The following is a 27,349-nucleotide window of genomic DNA, read 5'->3' as shown; positions in this document are numbered from 1 at the left end:
CTGCTTTAATGTATTTAACACAAGACATAAAATTTAAACTTCCAAAAGCAGCAACAAAACCAGCAGCTTTCATTTCTAGCTAACACTGAATATTTGAAGCCCCCCACTCTTTTTGGAATTACGAATTCCAGTATGAAAATCTGGAAGCAGAAGGCTAGCTTCATTATTTGCAATAATAGGTGAGCACATGATGTAATTCTAATGGCAAATAATTCTGTTTTAATATATTACTGAAGTATGCCAGTGACGGGAATAGCTAATATAGTGGTTGCTGCAGCACAGGTCTCTCCATTCAGCAGCAACTTTTAATATTTCTCACATGAAAAAAGCTAAAGAATCAAACATATATGGATTTTTTTAATTGAAACTTATGTTAAAAAAACATTTTTCAAATGAAAAATTTTCAGGTTCTAGTGAAAATAGAGTTTGTGCATGTGTATGTTAATGTATTCTTCAACTCATTTCAATCATTTCAATGTTTGGTGCTTTTTAATGTCTAACTAAAGACTGCATGTGTTCACTTGATAATCTTGATGGCCTTCATGTAGACCTTTTTTAAAATGAGTGATTTTAAAAAAATGAAATGAATGCATACTCAAATTCTTTTAAAAATTAAAAACAGATAATGTGTAATGGTTCTTTTGCTGTGAACAACTCTCACTTGAATACTCTCCAGGGGAGGGTTTTTTTGAGGGCATACATTGCAGGTGGATTCTTGAGTGAAATACTAGCGTTTTTTCATGCACCAGCAATCAGATAGTGATAATCTCTGTTCACAGTTGGAAATGCTTACATGGCAAGAATCTGATTTCAAAAGCTTATGAGCTGTGTTTTCTACAAAGATATTTTTTTCTTGATATCTTAAGTTCATTTTCAACTCCTGAGAATATTATTAAAAAAATAAACAATGCAAAGTTAAAAATTCCCGTAAGTGTTAAGAACTATTAAAAGCAACAAGCATTTCCTCTGATATCATCTTGTTTTCTGAGGAAATATAAAAATTGAATTTTAAACTAAAATCAGATGATGACTACAACACAACAGGTATTTATCACTTAGCTATCTATGAGTCTCAATTGCATTTTAGACATGTGAATAAAGGAAAAAGAGTAAGAAAGAACTGCAAACTGCAATGCTTTTAAGTGTGTGCAATTCAAATTATATATTACTGAAAGATTTAGTTTATTTGTAGAAACTTCAAGTTGTTACTTACATTCAGAATATCTTTGTTAGCATATTTCCAATCTGTGGTTAGAAAATTTTTTATAGATTAAGGAATTACTTGTTGAAAAATAACATACACAACATTCAGAGTTTGCAGTATTAGAAAAAAAACAAGGATTTTATTGCTGCATGGGTTTGTTACCACAGGGGTCTTTTGAGCTATTTTTCAAAACTTTTGGTGATCAGGCCACTTAGGTGCCTGATGTGAGCTTGCACTTGGTCATTATCCTTCCAACTTCTAATTTCCACACATGTGTGTTTCAGGAGTCTGTGTGTACTCAGATGGGTATTTCTACAAATATTTTAAAGCACTGTGCAACATCTCCAAGTTGCTGGATCAGTACACATCCTCACAGTGGCATGACAGTGCTGTTCAGCCCTCCAGAGGCTGGTGCTGCTCAGGCAGAAAGTCCTCTGGGACCTGAACCGTGGTCTTTGCAGAGCACTACAACAACGTACCAGTTTGGTCAGAGTTCAGTTTGGTCAGAGTTAGCTTTGTTTCACTGTGAGACTCAGGGTATATCAGCACTTCCTAGAGCTTTTTGAGGTAAAAATTGTCTCTTGGTTTGCAAAGTGACAGCAGTTTTGTGTTGCTGGAAGAGACTTTTAAAATATGTTTCTCTTTAATGCTCTGCTTGAGACTTTGTGATAGTTATTGCTGTCAAAACCATGATCTTATGTGTGATTTATAATTTTCCAGTAGCAGCTACCAGCTATTGTCAGAATTCCCTCCCAAAATTATGCGTCCAATAGACTGCAGTCAAGTATGAGACAGCAAGTATGAGACTTGGATATGTGGACTGACTTCTTCAGTTTACTGATCTCATGGGAACTTTTATTGACTTCAAAGGGCTCTGGATCAATCTCATAGTTTTTGCTCAAAGCAACTGTAGTCTTTCTTCAATTTTTAGCAGTGAAATAGTAAAAGGCCAACATATTCATAACTCATTCACTCATGAATATCTTTATTCTTCCAAGTAACAGCAGGGTAGAGAAAAGCAATTGACTTCTCAACCAGACAAATGGAAAGAGTAGAGATATTGTACTCATGGCAATCATAAATTTGGGGTTGTTATGACCTGTAATCAACAGCATATGATGTAACCTATTGCTATTGCAGGCAGGAGATCTAAAGATGACTGACAGCCTAGAGCAAGTAAGATCTAGCTGAAAACAGAATGTTCTAAATACAGAACAATGACTCTATATATAGCCCTACAGTGAGAGAAATCTTTTCATTTCTCCTTCTGATGGGAGACAAGAGAGGATTTATTTGACTTTTGGGAAGCTTTGGAATCTTCAGCAGATATTCTGAGACACTGGAAATATTTTGGGCAACTTACTCAGTTCATATAATGGAGTTTAAATAAATTTACCAACATACTGATTTCCTGCTTTGGGGAAATGTGAGGGTTCTTAGTATTATTGTGTTTGTTATTTGCTTGTTCAAGTAATTATTCTACACTGTCCACTGCTAATTTTAGATGATTCTAAATGCAATAGATTCAGTTAGAACATGGAGTGGTTGATTAGCTGAGGATTGAGATAATCCATTGTCATGTGTTAATGCTTCCCTTGTGGGTATTCCAGTGACCTCTCATAACTCCTAACCTTTATCTAACATTTGGTACATGGTTCATCCAGCACAATAAAACTATAATGAATGATTAAGTTGTAATTAATGTATTTAACTTCTTGCATTTGACTGAATTCTTAGTGGAAGCATTAAACAAGCTGCATTTGTTTCACAAATGTCTTTTGAATGCCTTAATCAGAAGTATTTAGGGCCACAGTCTCACCTTTTATATATGTTTAGAGTTTGGTTTTCTGTTTTTTTTTTTTCCTGTGGTCTTCACAGACGATTTGAAATTACAGGAAAAGGAAAAAAACCAAAACTCTTACAATACCAGATACATTTACCACTCCTTCTGTAAAACACCTTAAGTCAAAGTTTCAAGACTCAATATGGCGCATTGCTGCTTGAGCTACAGGACTTCACAGCATTCAGCTGACAGTAAAGTAATCTGGTAGTGAAAAGGGAGGTTGTACTGCAGGCGCCATGCCCCAGTTGTAGAGGGAGCTTAGTTTAGTTTTCTGTCCAGAAAAATCCATTTCAACCTGTGTCACTGCCTCATGCTTCTAGAGATCAGGATCTGGGTTGATCATGAGGTTCCTCTCAAGACAGGATCCTTCTCTTGTAGGCTTCTCATGCACTCCCAACATAATAGTAATGCTGGTAGTGGCTGCCGCCATTGCTGTTCTGTCACATTTTATCACTAAAAAAGAAAACACATTTTAAAATAGTTGCTTTTTATATATATATTGCTTTTGGCAAACTGCCAAAACTTCCCTGAGAAGGGAAAACTGATAGTTTCAAGTGCAGCCTGGATAACCAGAATTGAATTTAATTAGTGGAAGAAAGATTTCCAGTGAAAGACTTTCCTCCTCATTGGATTTGAGAGAAGAGGAATTGGAACCTTAGATGTAAGTTCTCTGCAATTTTTGTTGCTCTTTGTTACCAAAGTATTTTCTGTCTGTATTTAGACTGTGAACCTGGGGCAGGATATGAAACAATTGGGGCAGACTCAGCTGAAGACCCAGGTTGAGCCATGATCTGGAACAGCTCAGTAGTTACTTTCACATCTCTCTTTCTGTTTACCCCTATTTAGAGTTATTTTATATGTTGAAAAGGAACCTCACATACACAAAAGGGGAGATAATTGTATTTTTATTAGGAGGCCTTGTGATGTTGACAACTGTGGGAATGAAGGCGATAGAACAATTATGTTGCATGACCAGAGGGGCTCTCGTAAACACCATGTGCAATTTTTGTGGGTCTCATATGTGTTTATGTTTGCTCACAAGGTTGTGGTTGCCAAATAGAAACTTAAGTATTTTTCTCTTCTTGTCAGGGAGGCTAGAAGAGGTGTAAGCGTGCCTACATCCCATTTCAAATAATTTTGGTTTTTGTGGAAGAAGATGGAGTTGTTTCTTTTCTGTTGTTCAGACTCTGCGGCTTTCCATTGATAGGCAGGTGATTCTGCATGATCAGGAAAGACTTAAAATTTCTTCCTCTGTCTCTTGAGGATAGGACAGCACCTGGGGATATTGGACTGTAGCAATCCCTGTTCTACTTGACTTGAATCAGGTTTTTGCTCAGTTTTCACAAAAGATATTCACTTGAGATGTCAGAGATTATAGTTCAAGCTGTTCTTTAGTTACCAATATTAAATGATGCTGCTCCGTAAGGAGCAATAATGATCTGAGTAATTGATGAAGTGAATCACTGCCATGAATTAGACATAACCAAACACTGAACATCTGCTATAACCTTTGCAACTGGAGCCTAGCTTGAGTCAGTCATATTGGTGGCCTATTCCGTCTTTCTTGAAAAACGCATATGTATTTATGGAAGAACAGAATAACTGACTGAGGTTTGAAGGGACCTTTGGAGATCATTTTTCAAATCCTATGCTCAAGCAGAGACACCTACATCTGATTGTCCAGGACTGTCTCCAGACAATGTTTGAATATCTCCAAGGAGGGGGGTCCTACAAGCTCTCAGAGTTACCTGTGCCAGTGTTTGAACATCCTCATAACTGAAAAGCATTGTCTGCTATTCAGAGGAAAATTCCTGTGTTTGTTTGTGCCCATTGCTTCTGGTCCTGTTACTGAGTACCATTCAAAACCTGAAATTTTGAACTGAGAAAAGATGAGGTTTATAGAGAAATCTGTTTAATCAATATTTGGATGCTTCTAATCACACTCATTGTTTTTAAAAAATCCTCTTACCAGACTGCTGTTGTACTTTGGGCTTGTTTCTCTCTACTCCCCAGCTTCATCACAAGTTGCTTCTTGTGAAAATACTGTTCATTATTTTTCTAAATATAATACATCAATCATTCATCACCAATCATTTTGAGACTAGTAAGGAGGTTGTAAAAACACATTTATTGCAGCTTAAAATGTGTGGGTTTTAGTCCATAGGTCAGTGTAGAATGTGGTTGTGTCTGCCTCCAGCTTCTGATCATAATCTCTATAAAGATAAATACTACTTAGAATCAACAACTTAAGTACCTTCTGGAAGGAGAAGGGACAGTAACAGGGAAGGAGACATAATATCAAAGTAAGCAAAAGGTAAAGGTCTAAATGATCTAAAACTGTAGTCCAGCTATGACACTTCTATGCAATCATTGTGGTTTGGACATTTATTTTTGCCTGATTATTTAATGCAAATTACAGAATGATTGAACCTCATTGTTCATTCTTTATATAATGCTTTCTACTAGGAAGATAGCCATTCTTACTTTATTTCATTTGAGATTGCTAACTTTTAAGACATATTCTTATGTTAAAAATTCAGTTAGGTAATCTCAAAGTTTAGCAAGGTTTGTAAAGAGAGTTACCATCACTAATTTGAAAAAAAAAATATACTTAGATAAAATGTTGAACTTCTGGATGCAGAAGACCATTACCTAAGGGAGTTGAAACCAAAGTAGTGAACTTTACACTGACAGCTAGCAACAAATGTTGTGAGCATTACCTCCTAAGGAAATATATATAGACCCTCTTTCTATTTCTAATAACAGATTTATCTACCACTTAGACAATCTGAGAGGCAGTACCTCTGTGGCAGGCATAAGTGTTGAGAAGGTGGCTCAATCATGTAAAAAAAAAGGGAAGATAGGTTATAATAAAAATGAAAGCTTCTCTAGGGAAGAGGAATAGAGACAAGAGTAAGACTCAGGTCTCTGTGGAGTCTGTAATTTTGAGTACTTGGAGTTAAGGAATTTAATGCTTAGATGTATTTCAATGGTGGTAGTCTAGGCAGAGAAACAGGAAATAGAGGAATGTTATAAAAATTGGTGGTAACTAGTTTCCTTTCTTAAGAGATTGTATGAGTTTATTCTGCTGCAGTGTTTGGTGTGTGTTTATCTTCATATGTTTTTTTCAATCCACATAGTCATGATGGCGACTGGGGAAAGATATTATGGGCTGAGAAGATGCAGATTTTGGTGATTATGTTATGGATGGAATGATGACTGCTGGAAGAAGGATATGCTCCTCATTTGTGTGTCATCGTGGGTCCCATCATTGTTGAGATTTTTTGCCACGTGAACATTTCATTCACATTGCTAACATTGTGTCAGGGCATCACAGGATGCAGAAATGTCAGAGGCTCTGCATGGGGAGCAACAGGGCAGAGTCTGTCAACCAGGACCTGTTTTCCCCTGGTCAGGAGCAGGACAGCCAAGGGCACTGGGGCAGCTTCAGCCCTGGGCATCAGCACCCTCTCTGGCGGGTCGAGGCCAGGCTGGGCCATCGGCCAACTTAGTGAGCCCGGCTCAGTGAGGCCGTGTCTGGGCAGGGCTCTGGGGAGCTGTGCCTGGATCCATGGGAACATCCGTGGGCCTGCAGGGCCAGGCAGGGCTGTGGGGAGCTGTGCCTGGCTCAGTGGGGCCATGGCAGGGCCGGGCTGTGGGGAGCTGTGCCCGGCTCAGTGTGGCTGTCTCCAGGCAGGGCTGTGGGGAGCTGTGCCCGGCTCAGTGTGGCTGTCTCCAGGCAGGGCTGTGAGGAGCTGTGCCCGGCTCAGTGTGGCTGTCTCCAGGCAGGGCTGTGAGGAGCTGTGCCTGGCTCACTGAGGCCACGGCAGGGCCAGGCAGGGCTGTGGGGAGCTGGGGACCAGCCCTGCTGCGGCATCTCCAGGCTGGAGCTGATGGGGGTCCAGGGTCCTGGGCAGGTCAGGACTGGTGAAGTCCTCAGTGATGTCCTACGTTTAAAGGCTTTCTGAAAATGTTTATTCTGGAGAGGCAGTATAAATGGGTCACATTCTGTGAAATGTCTTACTGACATTTTAGGTTCATTCAGGAGAACTGGTAAACACCATAGAAGTGAAAATGAGTAAGAGCTCAGTTTTCAAGGGAAGAAAATCTCAGAACCTCTGTTGCTGTAAGTCAGGCTGTCATGCTTTGTATCCTTGGCATCGTCCACTTACATCAACACTGAGCTGGAATAGCCTCCCCATGCATGTTTTGTCCACCTGAACGAAGTTTCAATAGGCTAGAAATGGAAATTTATGCAGCTAGATAGGCAATTCCCTAAGGGCAGACAGATTGTGATACACTGATTTCACCTTGATATCTGGGATTGCAATTTCTGTTACCTTACACTGAATTTTTATGGAGTGTATGAAAACCAGCTCAGTGACTTAACCAGCAATGATAGTATCTGGTACATCATTTATGGAAAGATTGAAATGTTTCCACTTCTGAGAGAGTTTTCACATACGAGTTTTTTATTTAATGAATTTTTAGTTATTCCAGTCTTTCTGGCTGTGAAAATTTTAGGAGAATTTTTTCCTGAATCACTAGGGTCTTAAAAAAATCGTAAGGGTGAAAGGTATATTGACCAGTTTGCTTGTACATAAGAGAGGCATATATAATGTCATCAAAGGTAATTGCTTTACTAGTTATAACTTTGAAGTGACAGAGATAATTAACATTACCTCCAGCAGAGCAAGAGCCTTGCTGTAATAGCTGTTTAAGTGCCTTTTCATACATTTCTTGCTGTTAGTCAGAGGCAGAAATACTATTAAAAGGCCTAAGGAGACTTAACTATTTACTTGAAGTGAGAACCAAAAGAAGATCTGAACTCCATGCCACTGGGTGGATTTTTCTGTCTCCTATTCATCTTATTCCCGATCTGCAATCTCTGAATGCTGTACCTTGACAAGTTTGAGGGCTATTATGTGGAGCTCTTGCTGTTCCTTCTGAACTTTAGTTTCAATATGTCTCAGCATGGTCTTGAAGCTCTCTTTGGATTTTGTTTCTTTGACTTGAGTTTTGTCGCTAGTCTTTTTTTTTTTTTTTTTTTTTTTTTTAAGTTCAGATTGATTTTCCCCTCTGCTTTCTGCTGTCTTTCTCCTTTAGCTGTATCTCATCCTCCTTTTCCTCCTCCTCCTTAATCTAAAGCTTGGCCTTTCTCTTGTCCGTGGCTTGAGATTCAACCTTTTCTTTTGACACAGGGCTGGCACTCTCCCCTTCTCTTTGACCTTAGACTTAACATTTCTTATGTCCCCTGGTTTTTCTGTGCCTTGTTCTACATGCTTTTTTAGGCATTGTTACTTTCTTAGAGTTCCCCTAAGGGGATTTATCGTTCCATTTGCCATTCAGAATTTCTTAACACGGCAAATTACTCTCTTCTGCATCTTCAGCATTTCTCTGGTCTGTGTTGCTGTTTTGGGCCTAGGCTTCATGAGTCTAATTCTTCCTGACTTCTCATAGCAGTTTGCAAATTCTTCAGAAGATTTGTTTTGTTTTGATTCAAAGTGAGTCTAAAGTCTTTGTTTGCAGTCTGCTTGTTGTATTTTGGGTTTGTTTTGGTTTTAGGGTTTTTTTTGGCTTTTATTTTAGCCTTGGTTTGTTTTCTTTTTTCTCTTCAGCCTGGTTTATTTTTTTCTTGCAACTTTTCAGGTTTTGACCTGTAGTATTAAATATTAGCTTTGTTTGGAACCTCATTGCACCAATATTGTCATCCTTTTGTCCTTTGTTTTGTAACGAAATATGTATTATAGTCTATTCAAATATTTATCTCAATTTATTCTCATGAAGGAGGAATTTTTAATCTTTTTTATCTGCTATATCACATATGATATCTTGTTTTTCCGTAGGTGGTTCAGGATGTTTCTGATGTAGCTAACATGAGAAATTAATCTGTTTTGCCAGTTGTATTAACAAAAATTCATATCCAAATAATTCTGAAGGCAAGATGATTTCTCAAGAAACGTTAGTACTTTATGGGAAAAAATAAGCATCACTGCAAATTCACATCACTTGTTCTGAGCTGCCATCATGCCTTACACACAGCTTCATTTCTCCTCTCCATCTGCATCCTGTGGAGGTGGCCTCAGCTTTCCATTTCTCTGTTACTGCTCCTTTGCTGCTGCCATGGTGTCTTTGGTAGCAGCCCATTTTCTCTGAAGAGCAGTCTCTGTTTATTGTTTGTGTTAGGCTGTTCTGCCTACTTCCTCTGCTCATCTTTGGTCTCTGCTAGACTTTTTCCTGCCCTTAGACCTTGCCAAGATTCATACAACCCTAATCTTTCTTTTTCTTTTTCTTGTAGTTTCTTTCTGAAGCCACCCACCTGTTTTGTGGGATATTTTAGTTATTTGTGGCTGAAGATACAGTCCCTCACCTCTGGCTTCAGAGGAGTGTCAATCTTTTCTCTCTGCTTTTCTCTGGCCATTGCTAAAACAAGGGTATCCTCAGGGGACAGGCAGAAATCAAGACTGGAGGAACAGAAAGGTTCAGAGGTTCAATTATTTAAAACAGAAATAGGTGAGCAGAGAATCATGAGGTATGTATGTCAGAGGTAGTAAGAAGAAACAAATTTCACATCTCTTTCTGATCTGCTTGAAGACAAGGACTGCAACTCAGGATATGTGCATTGAGAAAGAGTGTGTGGATGAGAGGCTTCCTATCTTCTGGTGTGGTGCTTTTGATTAAAGTTGCAAAATGGGTCTGCAAAATGAGAGGATTTTTCTGGATGAATTTCCTCCCTTTAGGCAAAGAGAGAGTTACTGCCTATTCAGCAAAGGAAAATTACATTTCACTGCCTTTGCATTGTTTGATACTTAATTATATTTAGTTCGAGTAAAGAAATTAAGATACCACCACTCATTTCTTGGATAAATCAAAATCAATGTTAGCTCAGCTGGTATAGCTGAAGAGTGGGCTGTTCGTTTTCTAACTTGAAGCCCACACTCTTTGACTCATGAAGATTATAAGTCTACAATTCAGGATGCCTTTTTTTCATGAAGATTATAAGTCTACAATTCAGGATGCCTTTTTTCTCCCCACTAAAACACAAAGGAAGCCCATGGTCAGATTTAGTTATTTTGCTTTCATATACTTTAATCAGGGCAAAAATTATTTCATCTGCATATCTCTGATATACCTCAAGCTGGTCTGTGTCTGTTTCCTGCTGTGAGATCTACCTCTGGCTAGCTTTCCTCTTGTTAACAGCACCGTCCTCCCAAACTGTCCAGGCAATAAAGAGTTGAAATAGCAACATCTGCTTACTTGATATTCTGACTTCTGCACTGTTGATTCTGAGGGGATATCACAGAACTGCCTGCATGCATTTTCCCATGCTCTCAGGCACATGGTGTGATTCTTGGGGGATCCTGCTTGGGACCAGGAGTTGGATTTGATGATCCTGATGGGTCCCTTCCAACTCAGCATATTCTATCACCCATTGTTTAATCACTGGTTTTCTTTTTAATACATAAAAAGACTCAAAAAATTATTTGCTGTGAAATATGTCACTAGATACAATTTTTTTCAATTTAACAGTGAGGAGACCTTATTGTGAAAATTTTCAAAAGAAGGAACTTGTTATGAAACCCAATTGAAAGTGAAAAGGGTATAAACACTGTAAAGGTTACAGGTTTAAAGATGTATTTAAAGATGCTAAAATTGAATTCAAAAGGGTACATTTTCTTAAAGGGACTTCATGAAACTATCTGCTCAAACAGAAGTTAATTAAAATAGTCTAATAGTTGTGTTGAACAAATTTGAGCATCAAATACTAAAAAAAAAAAGTTTTTAGCTTATATTTAGGTATTGCCAGGATCTGGCAGAGGTTTTAGGAATAGCTGGAGAAAGTGGGTCATCATGTTCAAAACAAAACAGATTTTTTTTTTTTGTAAGACAGATTTTTCTTTCTCAGGTAGACTAAGATGACTGTACATAGTGACAGAATGTCAGTGTTACTGGGTTCTTGTTGTATCACCTATAAAATCATAGACAGTTGTGGTAGTTCTGAGAAATTACTCAAAAAAGTAAGCTTAAACTGGGTAGCATTAAAACTAGGGCCATTATAGCACCATTAGGTTTAAGTTAGAAATGTGTCTGTGGAAGGGTAATCAAATCTGGTATAGATTTCAGAAAAAATATGCTTAGAGGGACTGCCAGGATCCCATAATATTTCTATTAAAATTTTGTAATTATGAGGAAATCAGTTTTCACAGATATGAAGACAACATAACTCTTTAAAAAAGAAAAAAGTCTGTAGACAATGCCTATACCTTGTCTAAGTGCTAGTCTTAGTGCAAGTCTTTTAATGTGTGCCTATGCTTCCTGATAAAAAGGAAGTGCAGCATTTGCTGTTGCTTTTTTGAAAGCAATTGACTATTGGAGAGATAAAGTCTTCACATGATCTTTATAGGGACATTGTGATTTACTAAAATACATAAAATTTAAATTATAACCCTAATAACCTACAATCAAATTCAGTTTGCCAAGGACAACTAGAAGACAGTGTAAGATAATGTAAAGGTAAAAAGGATAGACACATAGGTAAGGAGTTAAACTTGGAAAACCTAGTTCACAAATAGTACCTTCTTCATTCATGCTTTAAAGCTGGAGACCATTTTGGTACCATGGAGAGACAGTTAATGCAATCCCTGTGGTTACCAGTAAAGCTGAGTTCTTTCCTCCTCTCTTCTCCTCCTCTTTTCTCCTCTCTTCCTGTAGCAGTAATTAAGCTATAAAGGATGCTAAAATAAAGAAATGCAGGTTTTTAATAACTGAGAAGGGAAGCTGTGTTAGCCTCAGTGGATTTTCACTGCCATTGACAGCCATTCCTTAAATCCTTCCTTATTTCTTAGATCCTAAGTTTAATCACATACTACTGTTAGGGAATTGGAATGGCTGTCGGTCTACGTGAGCAGTGAAATCTCCAGTAAAAGTGCCACTGTCATATGGAGAGATTTAAGGCATTACCATAGCTTGGAATAAAGATTGTCCTAAACTTCAACATCTGATTCCTCAATGGGTGTGTATGAAAAGCCGCAGTGTTGCCAGCCTTCCCCTGCAGCAAGTGTCCAGATGGACACTTTGACAGTTTAGCTAGGGTATTTCACACATTCCTTATTCATATTTCAGAATTTCTTCTTTTCAGACGTGTGTTCCCATAGCCGTCCACTGGTACTTATTTCCAACTTACAAAGATAATCACTGTGTTTACGCAGAATTGAGGCCTCTCTTTGCAGCTGTTGTAATAAATTGCACTTACAGGGAGTGGTTTGGTTGTAGAGAGTCAAACCATTCATGAGGAAGTACTCATTGTGATTAAAATTGCAGAATTTACAATCTGTGTGCTGATCAACTTAATGAAAAAAAGAATAAATGGTAAGAAGTGCCAATGCCTTTAAGAGTGATACAGAGAAAAACAGAGTGCATGTTTCCTCTGCAAAATGTGTGCAGGGGACAAGTAAATCCCATAAAGTCTGCTGGCTTTGGAGGGAAGACAAGTATTTAAGGTATTAAAGTCTTGAAAATACCAAAATTACCTGAAATATCTTTCTAACACTATTAAGAAGGGTTTTAAATCACAGTGTCTCAAGATACTCTTGACAGAACAGACTATTGGTAAATACTGGAATTTAATCTATCTAAAAAGTAAACCTAACATGGATAGATTATTCAGAAATAGTCTATCCATTGAAATGTCATTTGAACTATAAACTATAGTTTTCAATTACACGTAGGAAAGAATAAAAAATAGTAAAATGTCATTTAAAATGTGATTATTAATATTTAAATTAAATTGAATATATTTTTATATATTTGGCAATTGAAATTTTATATTTGGCTATGCATAATATATGTTTTGAGAAATATTTAAAACCAAAGTGTTTTGTTATGATTTCTTCTGTATCTTTGATTTCAGAGTATTTACTTGCCTTAGCAGGTTGTCAAAATGTATGCTTTTGTGGTATACAGGTTTAAGGACAATTCTGTCTTTGTAGCAGTGTTCAATCTGCAAACAAAAAAAATATATTGCTAATAATTTTTATGACAGAAATCAATACAGTGTGCTTAATGTATTTATTGTGTGGTTATTAATATCGTAATTTCTCTTTTTGTAATCTTGAAAAATAGCATGACAGGTGATTTACTAAGCAACCACTTTTTTACCATTTTTGACTCATATATTTGCATTTCTTTTCTTCATTTACTGAAGAGCACTATGTATTTTTTCCTAACAGGAAAAATTTCTGCTGTAACTAAAATGACATCATGCTGCCTCCAGTGGGGGAATGCTGAAGCCTTCTCAAAAAGACAACACAGTGGTAAGTACTAAAAGTATGTTCATAACAATTCCTTTTTTCATAAGAATGTGTAAAAGAAAGATAGCAAGTCTCTGTTGCTGTTGTTCTTAAATGTGTTTGGAATATCTTTGCCATATATCCATTTAAAATGTTTGTTTACCCTGTGTTCATCCAATGAGACATGGAATACAGTACATCCTAAGCATTAGCACTGTTTGTATGCTTACTTATGTTAGGCATGAATTGTTGTTATTTTTCAGCTCTATAAGTACTGAATGATACCAATCAGTTTGTAATTAAAAGACATGAGATTAAGTCTGGCTATTGTGACGCTGCTGCTCAGTAAGGTTTGGGGGTTCCAGGCCACACTGTACCAGACAGAGCTGTCTGTCTTCAGTTTGCAAGACAAGGTTGGGTTCCAGAGTTCTTATGGGGCTGTACTGAAAAGAGGCTTGGTTGCTGTTTCATACTTACCATAAGGATCTATTTTTTCCTCTCAGTTGTTAGCAAAATATGAGAGAACATATTTTAATGTATAGCATGTACACAGCACATATATGTATGTGTATATCTATGCACACAGGTATATAAACATTCTCATTATATCAATATAAAATATGTGATTAGGGTTTAATTTAGAAATCTATGCATAGAATATGTTCTATTTATAAAACACCTTAATCTAATTCCCATTGTTTCATACTGTGCCTAACAGATTGATTAATGAGAAGGGAATGAGATGTACAAGTGACCAGAAAAGTTTCTCTGGTGCAAATTCTTCCTTTTCATTTTATATTATCCATGAACTTTGAAGCAGATGTAACTTTTTCTGTAATCATTGCATCAGCTGTAGTACAATGACGTGTCCATTTCACGTTGACACTGGGAGAGAAGGAATAATTCAAGGAGAAGGAATAATAAAATATCTGATGTGATAATAAAGTTGTGAATAAACAATAATTCAAAGTGTGACAGATTAGTTATGAAAATCGAAGGTACCATTATGTGAAGTGTGAAATTCAGACAAAGAAAATAACAGCTTTGAAAATTTCTGTGATTTTTGCATCACTGAACCATGTTTATTCCAATTTGTAACAATTTACATGTAATTGAATAAAAAATACTTTAACAACAGGGACCTGTTTAATAGTTTAATAGTTTATCATCCACACTGATTGTGGTAATAGCTGAACTCTTTGGAGGTATATAGTGACTAGTACAATATGCATGAGTGTCATACATAGAATTCAATTACTGACTCTACTTCAGAGAACTCATGGCATTTTTTTCAGGAACGAGGCAAGCAACTGATATAAAGAATACAAGGCTCATATAAAACTGAAGTCAAAGTTGAAATAATAACTTAATTTCTTTGGAACTACCAAATTGTGGCACATTTGCCTTGTCTGACATTAGAATAAGCCACAGCCATGTACCAAGAAAGGAAATTCTCATCTCTAGATCTGATCTGACAATACACTGAGAGAGACCACAGAAGCTGGGGAGAGGATTTTGAAGGGGAAACTGAGGGATGGAGGGATTTTAGTTTTTTCTGTTTTCTCAGCATTTTGTTTGCTCTTCATAATGCACAGCAGGAAAGTCAGAGAGGAGGACAAGAAAAGGAAGCAAACAACATTAAAGCAGAAAAAAGAGATGGAGCCTATTGATGTCTGGCTTTTAACTCACACTGCAAGTTAGTGAACATCAGAAGCCACCTGTGCCTTTTGAAAATTTTCTTGCTCATCTAAGGTGATAATTGGACTATACATTAAAAAAAAAAAAACAAAGAAAAAGGAGATTAGAAAATGAAGTTATAAATCAGCATAAAATTTATTTCTGCTTCTCTGCTTGCTAATTTTCTGAAGTAGCCACAAATATTTGTATTCAACTACTAGCCCTGAGGTACTCCAAAATACACAACAGAAATACAGAAATATTTGTTAATTTCTTATTTGTCTAGAAAAGGTTTGTATTGAGATTTTTTTCAGGAGAAAAATGGAAATGGATCCGAAGGCCTTCAGGATAATTCATAATCCAAGCCAAACTAACCTCGAAGTTGTATTTTCAGCAAAAAATAGGGATCCATTTGGATAAAAAGAAAATTCCAAAAGATAACTAGGGATGATAGCTTGGACGGATTCTAACTCTAACTTTGGCTATATTGGACTCTTATATTTTGAGAGAAATACAGAAAGAAATCCCTACATCTTGAACTCTTTAACTGCTTACTTGCTATCTTTCTCATCCATAATTCCAGATAAAATTCTTCAACATGATAGACCCATTATCTTTCTCAAGAGCAGAAACCATCAATTTATGTTTGGAGTATGCGATGTGTGTTTCCTGGAAATGCATATACGATATAGTATTAAAAACTGAAGCAAATTAATGGCCCATGCTTTGTCCTCAGATTTTGATTGTGCATCAGAAATATAAGTGAGTTTAAATGGTGGGATTTCTTTCTGGAATCCCAACCTGACAGCTGAATGTGCAGATGGAGCCCTGTGGTAGTCTGTGAAGCGCTGTGTCATTCCTTTGATGTAGCCACATACTGTCAGATTCTTGATCATGTTCTCAGACTCTGATCAAACCTTCTGTCTTGTATCATTTATGGTAACAAATGTGAAGGAAAAATAAAGCCTTTATATTAGTAGGCAGGAATAAACCGTTCCAGTTTAAGTCTTGGGAGTTTTAGGAAACAGATCAACTCTTTATTCTCTGGGGAAAATCAGGGCACAATACAATTCTCATTCTTAGAGCTGTCAGAGCTCCTCAGCTTACTTTCAGCTCTTGGGATTCAGATAAGAATTTTTGCCTTCCTCTTGTCAGGGTTTATGGCTGTACATGAAAGTACTCTTAGCTGAGCAGTCCAGCCTCTGGTTGAGCAGCATCTTCAACTCCTCCAGTTTTCTTTTTAGGCTCTCACTGATTTTATACTCTTAGGTGGAAGAAAAATCCTCCCCTACATTTCCTCTGTCTTGGTGAAATATCTGCACAGTTTTAGCATGGAAATCCATCAGTTATGTCAGTTCCTAAGACCGTGTTATGATACTTAGGCTCTGCTAATGTTATAGTGCGCGTTCTTCCTACCAAGTCTCTCTTAATTTTGAAACACAAGGAAGGAAGGAAAAAAAAGTACTCAGTTTAAAATTCTTCCCTTTTACAAAGATAGAAGGTGTGTTTTCCATACTGAAACACAAGTGATAAGCAAGAGCAGCTGATGAAGTTACCAGTTGAACCCAGATTGATGGTCTGGTTATGTCAGTTAATTGAGGCTGATGCTCACCATTTCAGTAAGTTTCCAAATTGGAAACTGTATCTTTTAAAAAAAATTCCAGTAGTGTAAATTGAATTTAACACCTAGTGTCTGGAAATTTAACCAGACTTTAATGAGAGTTTGTCTAGATTTTGTTGTAGGTTTTTCCACAGCTCTCTATGCACCTAAAAATTTGTTTCCAGGGAGAGTATTCTGAAATCCTAAATCCAGTGTAGTTAATTGTTTCTCAGTTGATCTAGGAAAAATAAATTAAGTTGCATCCTCTGCTTTGCTGTGAGATGTTACTGGTAAATCTAATCTTAACAAATCCATTACATCACTGGTATTAGGGTGTGTGTTTTCCATTAAAGGTGGAGACCTACTGTGAATAGTGGAATCAAAATCAAATCAAAAATAGTGGGTTCTCTAATGAATATAAATAATCCTTGCTTCCATTTGAATTCAAAATGATGTATCCATTATTTCTTATTCCAATATTTAGTTATGCATTTCAGTATGACTGACCAAAAGTATCTAAAAGTAGGTAAACTCTAATGATCTCCACCAATATGAGAATTTCTTAAGAAACCAAGTGAGAAATGGAAATAGGAAGCATTTTTCAAATATAACTAAAATAATAAATAGCAAACACCAAAACTTTCCAGGTCATTAAATTTATTTTCAGGTGGCAATGTATTTGAATAATTGTCAAGCTTCTACCTAAAGCTTTTTTAAAAAGCCTTAGGAGGATAGTTAAACAATTTTCTAAAATACAAGTCATGATTGTCTTAAATCTTTAGGACCGAGGCACTGTTCTTATCTAAGTAATGCTTCCAGAAATATAATTGTTTTTGTAGAAAATTAATTTGAACATAACATTACACAAAGTATTGTACAATAGTAACAGAGAATGGTTAAAGCAGTGTAATTTCAACATTATACAGACTTCATGGATGATGAGAGTTCACTGAATCATAACATCATGAGCAATAAGTAAACATGAAATAAAAAATAATCCCACTGTTTTTCACAGACAGCTCATTTAAAGTTTAGTCATGTTCATTTCAAAGAACCAGAGTGCAAATTTTACTATCTCAGTGTTTAAATGTGAAAATGCTTTATCACTGTGACTAATATAATTCAAATCTACTGTACCGAACAACAGGTAATGACGTTATATCTATTATATCTTTTTCTACAGGGAACTCTAAACTCTTAAAAGAAGTTCATGATAACTCAGTGTTGTTGGGTTTTTGGGTTTTTTTCCCCCTAAGAATAGCAAAGCTTTTGAGAGAATGATTCCAGTGCAAATGAATTACAGGCAAGCAGTTGTCCTCTTGCTGTCAAGGTTCAAAACACACTGTATCTTCATTTTTAACCACAGCTTGTTTTGTTTGGACAACTCAGTAGTTGATGGGAAAGAAAGACCATCTGTATCTGTTAATAAATATCCCTTTACCTGTTCTTCAGCAGTTAATCTCGCTCAGTTTTCATATAAGAGGAATGGCTCTGTGTAACAGCAACATCTTGTGTCTTCCTGGTATCTCTATGACTTAATTTGAGCTCTGCATCCTCCAGTTTCTTTTAGAAACAACTGTCAGAAGATGTTTTCTGGGATCATAACATGGGACAACGATATCATACAATGCTTTTTATACACGTTGTAATCTAGGTTTTGAAACCAAGGGCTACATTGATGACTGGTGGAAACCAGTAAGGAGTGATGTCTCTCAAAGATCCATACTGGGACAATGCTATTAAATATCTTCATCAGTAACATAGACAGTAGGATTAAATGCACCCTTGGCAAGTCTGTGGATGAGTGGTGCAACTGATTCACTTGAGGGAAGAAATGCCATCCAGGGGTGCCTCAACTGGCTGCAGGAGTGGGTCCATGAAAACTTAATCAAGTTCAGCAAGACCAGTATAAGGTCTTGCACCTGTGTCGTGGCAATATCCATTACCATTAGGGGCTGGATGGTGAATGGATCAAAAGTAGCCTTGCAAAGAAGGATTTGGAGCTACTGGTGGATGAGAAGTTGTTAATAAGTGAACAATGTGTGCTTGCAGCCCAGAAATCCAACTGTATCCTGGGCTGAATCAAAATAGGTGGCCAACATGTTTGATGGAAGCGATTCTGCCCCTTTATTCTGTTCTGGTGAAGCTCCACCTTGAAATGCTACATCCAGCTCTGAAGTCCTCAACACAAGAAAGACACAAACATGTTAGAGTGGGTCCAAAGGAAGGCCACAAAGGTGATCAGGGGACTGGAGCACCTTACCTGTAAAGACAGACTGAGAGCATTGGAGTTGTTCAGCCCTGGAGAAGGCTCTTATGAGACCTTATTGCAGCCTTTCAGTATATAGAAAAGGAGAGATAAGAAATGTGGAGGCTTTTGTCAGGGCCTTTAATGACTGGGAGCAAAGGGGAATGGCTTTAAACTAAAAGAGCGTAGATGTAGAGGGGCTGTAAGGAAGAAGTTATTTATTGTGAAGGGTGGGGAGATGCAGGAACAAGTTGCCCAGGAAAGTTGTGGATGCCCCATCCTCAACTCAAAGCCAGGTGCTCAAGGCCAGGTTGGGTGGTTTTCAGCAACTTGATCTAGTGTGTGGCATTCCTGCTCATAGCAGGGAGGTTGGAACCAGATGGTCTTAAAGGTCCCTTGCAAACCATTTTATAATTTTATTATATTTCTGTATAATATCATACAGAGCTTGTCTATGTATGTTTATAAAACATGCAAGTGTATTAAGGTAAATGGCTGAGTATATATAGAACAGATTGATTTTAACACTCATTTAGCACTAAAGGTAGCACTGTATGCACCTCAGCATCAGAACTAGAATATGGAGATAAAGTAGAAAACCAGTAATGATGGAATCACATTCTGGGTGCGGTTTCGTGTTTTGTTTTTTTGGATTTTTTCTCTCTTCTTTTTTTTTTTTTTTTTTTTGGTTGGTTTGGTTTGGGGTTTTTTTCTGATTTTTAGAGAAATTATATTACAGTGAAAGCCTTCTGGGTAGTGCCCTTAGCATAGCTATTTGCAGCTGATTCCATGATTGTGTGCCATTGCCATAGTCTGAGATTGTTTATCAAACAGCACATGAGAAGAATTAAGGTTTTTGGTTCTTTCAGACAGATTTGGGTTTTTAAAAATAGGCTTTTAGTACAGTTTTAGGAAAAAAACCCCAAACTTCCAGCACCACTCCAGAGGGCCTGGATATCCCATGCGTTCTATGTCATATCTGCTAAAATAGTGAGTTATTTCCATTCTGTGCTAAATGCGAGTAATCCACCACAATTATGCTAATCACTGCCCTGAAAACAAATTGATACAGCTGTTGAGTGACTAGGGAAGATGATGGCATATTTCTTTCTTGTTTGAAAGAAAAAAATAAAATGTTTTTACCAGCAGGAAGCCAAACTGCTTGTAGAAATTACTTAGAATTGAAAATCACTATTTGATTCTGAAGGTAAATATGTTTGTTTGTATATATGAATATAAAATACATTTAGCTTTAATTGCATGCCAATTTAGACCCAGATAGCTGGTATTGTACAGAATTTTTAGAGTGTTATTTTGCTTTTATTTTCTATTGATGTTGTGGAAAATATATATGTGTATATATATACACATACACATAGTGTTTTCTATTGTATCTTAAGTATGGAAGCTGAAATTATCTAAACCACTCTTTCTAAACCAGGTTTATTATCAACACCCTCCACACATTTCCTTTCATATATACTGCTTTGCATTCAAGTTTTATTATCCAAGAAAAAAGCCAGAGAAAGGGAACACAACACAAATATGGTAATATTGTTATCCACAACTTAGAAAAACTTCTGAATATCTGAGTGTAGGTGAAGCTACTCAGGTTAAGTAAAATCAGATTCTGTCACCTTTCATTATAGGTTCTATTTCTTATGAAGATGTATGAAGTAGTACTCTTTTTCACCTGGTTGCAGCTGTATTAATGGCCTTTCTGCTCTCACAGCATGAACATGAATTTAAAGCTCACACAAGTATTTACAGAATATTAGAAAAAACAGCCTGAATTTTTATGTTTCAATAGGACTTAGGCAAATCACTGAAAAAAATTGGTGCCTAATTATAATCTTAAAAAAGATGTATTTTTTCTTTGTGTAAGAAATCAATAACCTGCAACCAAATATCTATTAAAATTGTGATTTGTCTCTTCGGGGTGTAAACAAAGCTCTTTTATCTGGAACTAAATTATACCTTTAATTCTAATGTAGTTTGTAGTCAGTGGAGTTAATTATACTGAAAAACTGTGTTGCTTCTATAATTTGAGGCTTTTTGCTTGGCTTTAAAGGTACGTAGGTGATATTTCATTTGCTGTGTCGTACCATTGTGACTACTGTTACTGGTAGACATGTGTCATGAATTTGATTCACAAAGATGAGATGCAAATGCTTGAAAACTGTGAATAATGAGGTACAGTCTATTCTTACTTAAACATCACCAGAACAAGCTGCAGGTATCCCTCCTCGAGCAGAAGGGTTGGACCAGATGAACTCCAGAGGTCCCTTCCAACTTCAACCACTCTATGAACCTGTGATCTTCATTTAAGAGCAATTAAGTTTTTCTTTCCATAGATTTAAAATAACAGTATGACCTTTTCTCTTTCAGTATATTAAAGTATCAAAAACGATGGAAAAAAATGCAAACAGTTATGCTACAAGTATAAATAATGATGCTGCATCACTTGAGAAGTTAGGTGATGAATAATTAGAAACTTAGCATTTCTATTGTTAATACAGTTCTATTTAAAAGAAGAAAGTTAAAAGAAATATACTATATTTCACCAAATGAAAGAGAAGTAAATACTTTAAAGACTACTGAAATAGTTTTTATTTATTAATTTATTACAAAGTATTAGTGAAATACAACTCATTGAGTGGCATGGTATGAGGCTACAATGCAAAGTTCAAACAATGGCAGAACTAGAATCTGTTTTCATTAGAAGTCATCAAAACTAAAATGTATAAACAGTGAGGTAATAAGCTACATAAGGGTACAAGAAATTCACATCTGATATATCCAGCATCAAATGTATATTAATTTGAGATCAGAATTCATTAAAGCATATTTATCTGAAAACCAAAGCTTTTAGGATAGTGCAGTCAGTAATCAATCTGAGTTTATTAATTAACAAAGCAGGAGTTTCAACAGAGGAGCTTGAAAAAGAAAATGGATGTATTACAATTTCACCAATGAAAATTGAGGCTGCGACACAGCAGTCACAGCAATTACACCAACAGGTCATTCTCTTGGCAGCTTAACAGTCTTTTGGAATATGGATTTTCAATGCTTTTAAATATTAGTTTAATATTAGTGCAACTTTCTCCAAGCTTTTTAAAATTTAAATATTATCACAGTATGCTATGAGGATAACTTTAAAAAAAAGGAGTTAAAGAGTTATCAAAACTTGTGTTGATTTTTATTTAAAAACAAATTGAAACTCATTTGGCACAGAGTTCCTTTTCTGTGAAAAAATATGTCATGGGGAACTTAATTCCTTACCTGAAGAATTTTTCCCTATATCTGTTTATGGTTTATTATTTGAAATCTATATGCTGGAAATAATCAGAATCTGAAAAAAATTAAATAACTCAGTTTCTTTTTTGTTTGAAACATGAAATATGTCATCAATATTGCCAGAATGTGGCAATAACGCTTACCAGTTTGTATTATTTGCAGTGTAGCTCCCATGTCCAGAAATACAACCATCTTTGTGCAAGACTTTAGGAAAGATAATTGTTGCAAATATTCTGAAATTCATGGTGAGAGAAATAATCAATCACACCTCCTGAATGGTTATCTTCAATACCTATAGAAGACTCTATTAAATTCCAGAAAAAGTGCTTAGCACCTTGCCAAGTGTGTATAGCTGTATCATCCTTTTGAGGAGCAGCAGCTGTCTAAATAAAGGCAAAAAGGAGATTTGAATTTCTTGTTCTGAGAATCAATAAGAATACTGCTGGAAAAACAAATGTGCACTTTCCCACCATTTAAAAATAATTTTATACAGCTGCAAGCAATACCTATAGAAGATGGATCTTTTTCTCTCATGCCAAAGAAGGCATTATGGAAGGAATTATTTTGAAGAATAAAGTATAAATCAGATCACACAGGAATTACTGACATATCTCCAATATGAGGTAGAATAATCTTCTCCTCTCTCAAAGGGATTTAATTGTCTGCCCTGACCTCCATCTGTTCTATTAATTGACTGCATTAGTTTTTGGCAGATATTTTTGGTTGGTATTATGTTTTATTAGTGAGATTTCTTGAGATGATATAATAGAAGCACACAGGAAGCTGTAACTCCTGCCATGTGACAAGGTATATTTTTTCTCAATCCTGACCTAAATCAGTTGACTGAGGGCAGAAAAAAATAGATCAGTCCTTCCTAGTCAACCTGGCAGCCGCAAATTGTCTCCTGTTTGTTTTGGTTTGGTTTGTTTTTTGTTTTGTTTGTGTTTTTGTTTGTTTTTGTTTGTTTTTGTTTGTTTTTGTTTGTTTTTCTTTTTTTTTTCAATGTCATCCCATATGGATATGATACAAGAAAGAAAAGAGAAAGAAAAACCCACCCAAAACCAAAGAAGGTAAAAAAAAAAAACAAAACAGAAACCCTTTACAAAATAAATGAAATAAATTTCTTCTACACATAAAAATAAATTTTTATTGATTGATTTGATGGGCATATTACTTTTCCTTTATACAAAAGGAAGCTAAAAACAAATGGCCAGGAAGAAGAAAGGAGTCATAGGAAAGAACTATAATTTGGAGAAAAGAGAAAGATTTGAGAATTAGAAGAGAACTGAGAAGGCTATGTGCAAAAGAGGAAAAGTATAGAAGGTACCTTTTTTAAGAGGACATTTTCAATCAGGGAAGAACAAGAGTAAGATGGGTCTTCAAAAAGTACTATGGCATAATGTTTTGTCATGGAATCGTATTGTTAAAAAATATCTCTCCTCATATTTTAAAATGCCCATGTAGTTTTGCATTCTTGTGAAAGCAGGTAGAGGGTGCTAAACGCTATAATAATAATAATAATAATAATAATAATAATAATAATATTGTATGGGTCTTGTTAGAAAGTCATTCATAAATGTTACTCATTGCAACCAAAAAAATCAGGAGAAACATGCCTATTAAAAATAAATATTCCAAATATTTCTAACATAATACTAGTTTTCCACAAGCCCAGCACTTCTGTGTTCGTAAAGGCTAGTATCAGGTGAAGATAGCAAAACTAGATAAACTCATTCTCAGAGATATGATTTTACACCAGGGAAGATTCATTGCAACAGTTTTAAAATAACTTGAAGGTGGCTATAACAATAGGTGGGAATAACAATATTAATGGCAAAAATAATAAAAATAGCCTCAGAAAATAAAATTAATTGAATGGTAGGTGAGAAAATATCTGCATGTTAGTCTTAACTTTTTATACAGAATTTCCTATCAATGGATGCTACATTATCTTTGATAAACTATCAGTGCAATTAATGATAGAACAAGACAAAAACTGTTAAGAAACTGATAGCAGAATAAGTTCTTCCTGATTTTAGTGATGAGGACTTTGTTCGTGTATGAAACAAACAGGAAAGTTACCAGGCTCTTAAGTCTGTGGTTATAAAGATAATTCTGTGTATATTGATAAGAAGTGAAAGAAAGAATCATCTTTTTGCAGCTCAGTTAGGACAGTTAGCTGTCTAATCTAGGCTAATCACTCGGGCTTTTTCAGCATAATCTTCAGGATGCTTTCATAGTGGTTGACTTCAAGTAATATTTAATGTCAAATACCTGTGCTACAGTAGGGAGAACTGCTGCCTGAAGTGTGTGCTTATGGGATAGACAGACAATCTGACTTTTTCATATATAGTTTGGGAAATGAACATGAGCTTTACTATTTGTTTCCAAGGTAGAGAAGGTACCTATTCATTGTGCTAAGCAAAGATGGAAACATTCCAATAATTGGAGTGAAAGGATGAACAGAAGGAGAAATGGTAACTTCTGTGTTTTTTGTTGGCTTCCATTTCCTACTCAGGTACAGCTCTACATGTTACAAAGCAAATATGATATATTACCTTAGATTTCTGAAAACTCTTTCATGCAAGAAAATATAATTAACTACATGTGAGATGGCTTTGAAATTTCCCATGTAGTAGAATGATAAGGATTGTCGTGCAGATAATTTTGGATTTTTTTTTTTTTTTTCTAAGAGAAAACATCACACCTTGTTCTGAGATTTCTCTTGGAATTGGTAAAAGATCATGAAAGATGGTTTGATTTTTTATCATTTGGGAGTGTGGGATTTTAAATGGAGGACCTTTTTCACTGAACAGAAAACTACCAGAAAAAGATTTGATATCTTTTCCAAGTTTAGCTTTCCTGCTTTTTTGGCATGTTAATCAGTGGTGAGAAAAGATAACTCTGGTTCTGTCCATGAAGTTACATCTTAGTCAATAAAATCGTCCAGGGGGCTATTCTCTGCCCCTGATGCGACATGACATAACATAGTGAAAATCTTTCTTACTAAAAAAAAAAAAAAAAAAAAAGAAAAAAGAAAAAAAGAAAAAAAAATTAAAAAGAGCTATCTGTTGAAGAATACCTCTGGCCTATCCTACTCCATGTTTGTGCCTGTGCACTGGTTGGTAGGTATGGATATACCTATAGACTGAGGCAGGACAGTGTTGGAGTCCACGCTCTAGCCCTATCTACTTTCCTGCTTAGACCCTGAATTCCAGTGCTTACTGCATTGGCCTGAAAACAGCTCAAGATAAGACTTTTGTATGATAATATTATGCTTAGCTTTTAGAAGTCCATAGTATGTGATATAATTCACAGCTCCCAGTACTTATGTCGGCTAGAAAGTTAAGAATTCATCCTTCATTATTGAATTCAGCGTAGATGGGACAGTAAGCAGAGTACATGCCACAGTCTCTCTTCTAGGCAAGCTTTTAAACTGTGTTTGCAGGGAAGAGGGAAAGGCAGCAGGCAGCACAGGAATGGTTTCATTAAAGTTGTTTAAAATCATAGAATAATATAATATTTTTTGTTGGAAAAGTCTTCTAAGATTCAGCATTGCCACACTGACCCCTAAACCGTGTCCTCAAGTGCCACATCCACATGCCTTTCAAATGTCTCCAGGGATGGTGATTTCATCACTTCTGTGGGCAACCTGTTCCAGTGCTTAGCAATCCTCTTGGTGAAAAAAAAATTCCTAATATTTAATCTAAATTTCCTCTGCTCCAACTTGAGGCTATTTCCACTTGTATTATTCCTTGTTATTTGGAAGAAGAGACTGCCCTCTACCTTGCTAGAGCGTCCTTTCAGGTATTTGTAGAGAGCAATAAGGACCACCCCTAAGCTTCCTTTTCTCCAGGCAAAATGACCCCAGGTCCCTCAGCCACTCTTCCTATGACTTGTGTTCCAGCCCCTTCACCAGCTCCATTGATCTAGCGACATGGATCTAGTGAGGGATTCTGCTGATCCCATTTTTCACAATATTTTGTGGAGACTTATTTTGCTGAGACATGTTCTCTCACCTCTTAAATATAAGGGGTTCAAGACAACATTTAGCAGATGAAAGCCCACTAAGTTACGAAGAGAGCCATACAGGAAGAGAAGCTGGAGGACATTCCTCCTTATGATGGTGAAGTTGTCCACTTTCAAACAAATAAAGAAAACCAAAGGGGAGTATTTACCTGATAAATGAATTTGATGATGTAAAAGCCTATTAAAGTTAATTTCCACTCACAATTTATATTTTATGAAATTATTCTTCTACAAACTACATAAGGCTTGCTTGAAATTGAGAATACTTGTCCAAGAAAATTTTTATTTTATGGGAATCCAATGTTAGAGACTTCTCATAGTCAAAGGGTAAGAAACTCAGAGTGAAGTTTTTTGGTCCAGGGAGAATGCTTCACAGAGTCCTCATAGCTATCCCAGCCTTATTTGAAAGCAAATGTTTGTAACTTGGAAGAGGGAACAAAGGGTTTAGATTTCTCCAGGTTAATGAGGGTGGCCACTCAACTTCCCCATTTCCAGAATGAATGTATAATTGTGACATTATCATATGAATGAAGGCTGTATCACCACCTGGTAACTGAACCAGGTAATGCAATGAAAATGTCCTGCCTGTGCCTCCTGTGTAATTAAGTCCTAAGAAGAATTTGTATAACAAAGCAGCAACTTTTTTTGGCCATATAATATATTAATGGGGGGTGTGTGTGTGTGTGTGTGTATTTACTTGTGTTCATATGCCCAGCTGGTTTAAATTGCTTTTCCCATCCTGTTTCTGGTTATTGTAACATTTTTAATGTATCCTCTTCTGAGACTAGAATGCCTAGAGGGAGATATCAAATTCTAATCATTAAATAGCCTCAAGAGATCAAATTGCATATCAATCAGTCCCTTAGACAATTTCTCAGTTGGTTCAGACAAGAGTTGTAGTTTCTTTCATCCTTGACAAAGGCATGCACTTCAGTTCAATGGAGAAGACAAGAAAGGACTGAGACCTGTGAGTTTCTTTGTATAATATTTAGACGAAACCTGTTAGATTTCATTAAGAATTTTTCTTTTCAGTCATTTGATCTTTCTTACAGAAGAGGAGTTAAGACTCATTCCGTGTTACAAATGCTTTTTTCTGAGATCTTGAAGTGGTAGTGAGTAATGAACTTTGATGTTTTCGGGGGTTTATTCAATTTATTAAGGC

General features: G+C 36.2%; 1 protein-coding gene across 2 annotated transcripts in view; it reads left to right on the top strand.

The window, feature by feature from the left end:
• The window catches only part of NLGN4X (neuroligin 4 X-linked), a 160,630-nt gene that overhangs the window by 16,092 nt on the left and 117,189 nt on the right, over positions 1–27,349 (top strand). For both annotated transcript variants that reach the window (XM_054271442.1, XM_054271439.1), the window contains exon 2: positions 13,277–13,360. The gene's annotated coding sequence lies outside the window, so the exon portion shown is untranslated. The remainder of the gene's footprint in view (positions 1–13,276; positions 13,361–27,349) is intronic.

Source organism: Melozone crissalis, unplaced genomic scaffold (genome assembly GCF_028551555.1).
Source record: "Melozone crissalis strain CALT ecotype California unplaced genomic scaffold, PUWL_Pcris_2 ptg000013l_1, whole genome shotgun sequence".
In the NCBI taxonomy this organism is placed as follows: Eukaryota; Metazoa; Chordata; class Aves; order Passeriformes; family Passerellidae; genus Melozone; species Melozone crissalis.
This window is presented reverse-complemented; position numbering and strand designations above follow the sequence as displayed.